Raw genomic sequence first — 4,064 nt, forward strand, 5'->3', positions numbered from 1 at the left:
CCGTTGTTCCCTGTTGAGCCCTCCCCACACCAGTGCGTTGGACACAGCGCCACCATAGCCCTGAAGTCATCAAACTGGATAACACAGGTCACTCCACCAAGAGGATTCCCTGAAACCCTGCTTCCCCAACTCCCGGCCCCACCCAAGCCACATCCAGGTGTATCCTCAGTGAGTCAGGTGGTCCTTGCTGAGACACATTGGTGGAGGCAGTAGGCATCGGTTTCTGGTGTGGTCTTTTAAGGCAACAATAAGCACAGCATCTGTGGATTGCTTGCTGAATTTTAACGGGTGGCCCTGGAGGGGTAGAGGCTTGGGCTAAATTTGGCCTGCAGCTGAACCCCTCTCAGGACTATTCCACTAGACACCTACTTCACAAATCTACACTGTAAGACCGGGAGACTTAGGATCTTTGCTTAGTACATTGAAACAGACACGGAAAGGCAGCCAAAATGGGATGACAAAGAAGCAGAAAACATATGAGAGAACAGAACAGAAATCTAGATATAATGGAGTCAAATAATCTAACAGATGCAGAATTCAAAACACTGGTTATAAAGATGCTAAATGAACTTTGGGGAAGTGTAGAGAACTCCAACAAAGAGATAAAAAACATAAAAATGGAAAAAGAAATTAGAAAAGGGAACCAGTTTGAATTGGAGAGCACATTATCTGAGATGAAAAGTATATTAAATGGAATAAACTAAGGAATAAACAAAATGAATAAAGAAAAGAGGATCAAATGCCCTATCTAGAGGACAGGAAAGCCAATCAGGATGCTCAATCAGAATGGCAAGAAAAAGGATGCCAAGGCTATAAAAATAATTTAAGGAGAATATGGGAGTCAAGGCTCCAAACATTCATCTGATTGGTGTAACTGAAGAAAATCTGGATGTTGAACAGCCTACACATTACAATTAAAATGCCAAAGGTGAAATACAAAGAAAGACTATTAAAAGCAGCAAGAGAAAAACAAATAATTATGTATAAGGAAACACCCATAAGACTGGCAGCTGATTTCTCAAAAGAAACTATGCAGGACAGAAGGGCTTGGCAAAAAATATTTGACAGGATGAAGATCTAGGATCTACAACCAAGAATAATTATCCAGCAATGCTATCATTTAGAGTTGAAGGACAGATAAAGAGCTTCTCAGACAAAAATAAGCTAAAGGAATTTATCACCACCAAGCTAATATTACAGGAAATGTTGGAGGAACTTCTTTAAGAAGAAAAAACATGTATCATAAACAGGAATAAAGAATGGTAATAACTACATTCCTATTAACAAATACCTTAAATATAAAAGAATAGAGTGCTCCAACCAGAAGATAGAGTGGCTGAAAGGATAAGAAAACAAGATCCCTACAAATGAAAAGGAAGGGGATGGAAAAAGATATTGTTTTGATGGACTTAGAAGGTATTTAAGTCAGACAAAGATAAACACTATGATTTCGTTTATATGTGGAATCTAAGGAATAAAAAGAACATACTAATCAAAAACAGACTAACGAATACAGTGGACAATTTTTTTTTGAACATAGGGGAGGGGGGTTTGGGCGGCTGGAAGAATGGGGGGAAGGGCTAAAGAAGTACAAATTAGTAGCTGATGGATGGTCATGGGGATAGGGAGCATGGCACAGGGAATGCAGTTAGCATTAATATTATGGCTAGGTAGAAGGTCAGAGGAGGGAGGGAGCAATTGAGGGGTTCATTTTACAAACTATATAGATGTCTAACCAATGTACTGTGTACTTGAAACTAATTAAAATTTTAAAAAGCCAGATAAAAAATGAGTTGTACAAAACAATATTGTAGGATAATATATTGCTAAGTTTCTAACATACAGAAATACAATATGTTTGGCAATAATAGCACAAAGGAGTTGGTGGGAGCAAAGCTGTACCGGAGTAAGGAAATGACAGCAGATTGTAACTCGAATCTACAAGAGCAAATTAAGAGAATTGGAAATAGTAAATAAGAAGGCTAATATAACAAACTGTAAATATGTACTTGCTCCTCTTTTATTAACTTCCTTAAAAGACATAAAATTAAAGAAACTAATCATTACAATGTATTGTTAGCACAAATCAACATAAGCACATAACAACAGCACAAAAAAGGAGAAGAGAAAATAGAGCTATAGAGAAATAACATATTTATCTTAGTGGAATTAAGTTAGTAGAAATATGAAGTAGAGGCTGATGAGTTAAGATGTATATTGTAACCCCTAGAGCCATCACCAAGAAAATAGCTAAAAGATATAATGAAAAAATTATTATAAGAACTAAAATAGTGCATAAAAAATATTCACTTATATATAAAGAAAGCAGTAAATAAGAACAGAGGAACAAAAAAGATATGAGGTATCAAAAACAGAGAATGACATGTCAGATACAAATCTAAATATACCAATAACATTAAATGTGAATGGATTAAATAATCCATCAAAGGGCAGAGAATCTCAAGCTAGATTAAAAAAACAATACCCAATACATGGTATAAGTGAGAGAGTTTAGATTCAAAGATACAAATAGGTTGAAATTTAAAAAATGAAAAAGCGTAGATCATACAAACAGCAACCACGAGAAAGCTGTATAAAATAGACTTAAGACAAAAATTGTTACAAGGGATAAAGAGAGACATTTTATAATGATTAAAAAGTCCTTCCAAGTATAAAGGACATGTCTAATCAATGTACTGTATACTTGAAACTAAATAAAATAAATTAATTTTAAAAAGTCAATCCATAATAATTAAAAATATACATGTATCTAACAACCTAGTCTTAAAATACATGAGGCAAAACTGACAGAATTGAAGGAAGTAATATATAATTCACAATAATAACTGTGGTCTTTAATATCTTACTTTAGTTTATGGATAGGAGCAACAGGCAAAAGATCAGCAAGGAAGTTAAAGACAATAATAATACCATAAGCCAACTCACTGGACTTAATGGACACCAATTAAACACTCTACCCCATGATAATAGAATACACATTCTTTTGAACTCCACATAGAACATTCTCCAGGATAGACCATAACTAGGGAATAAAAAAGTCTCAATAAATTTAAAAGGATTAAAATCATACAAAGTATGTTCTCCAATTTTAAGGGAATGTAGTTAGAAATCAATAACAAAGGAATTTGGGAAATTCAAAAATATATAGCTATTAAACAACACATTCTTCAATAACCAATGGGTCAAAGAAGAAATAAAAAAAGTATATTATAAAATATTTAAGATGAATGAAAATAAGACACAACATGCCAAAACATGTGGAATGAAGCTAAAGAAGCGCTTAGAGGGAAATTATAACTAAACACCAATATTAGAAAAAGGAGAAAGAATTCAAATCAATAACCTACTCTTCTACCTTAGGACACTGAAACAATAAAAGTTTAAACTAAAACTAAACTTAAAGCAAAATGAAGGAAACTAAAATTTACAGTAGAAATAAATGAATGGAGATGAGAAAAATTGACAAACTAAAATTTTGTTATTTGGAAAGATCGATAAAACTGACAAGCCAATGGAAAGGCTGACCAAGATAAAAGAGAGAAGACTAAAATTACCAATATCGGAAATGAGGAAGAGAGCATTATTACTGACATTCAGAAAATAAATATAAGTGATTACAAGGACAAAAAATTAGGTAACTTATATGAAAGAGAAAAATTCCTAAAAGACATAAACAGCTACCAACACTGACTCAAGAAGAAATGGAAAATCTGGATAGATCTACAACAAGAGATTGAACTAGTAATTTTAAAATATCCCACAATGTGTTAATGTAGGTTCATCGATTCTAACAAATGTATCAATCTGGTAGGGAATGTTGATAATGGGGGAGGCTGTGCATCTATAGGAGCAAGAGTACATGGGAAATCTTTGTACCTTCCTGTCAATTTTTCTGTGAACCTAAAACTGCTTTAAAAAAAAAATCTTAAAAAAAAAAAAAACTTCTCACAAATAAAAGCCTAGGTCTAGGTAGCTTCGCTGGTGAATTCTCTCTAACATTTAAAGAGTAATTCATACGAATTCTTCACAAGCTCTTCCAAAAA

The sequence above is a fragment of the Rousettus aegyptiacus genome, unplaced genomic scaffold, assembly GCF_014176215.1.
Source record: "Rousettus aegyptiacus isolate mRouAeg1 unplaced genomic scaffold, mRouAeg1.p scaffold_m13_p_2, whole genome shotgun sequence".
NCBI classification, from domain to species: Eukaryota; Metazoa; Chordata; class Mammalia; order Chiroptera; family Pteropodidae; genus Rousettus; species Rousettus aegyptiacus.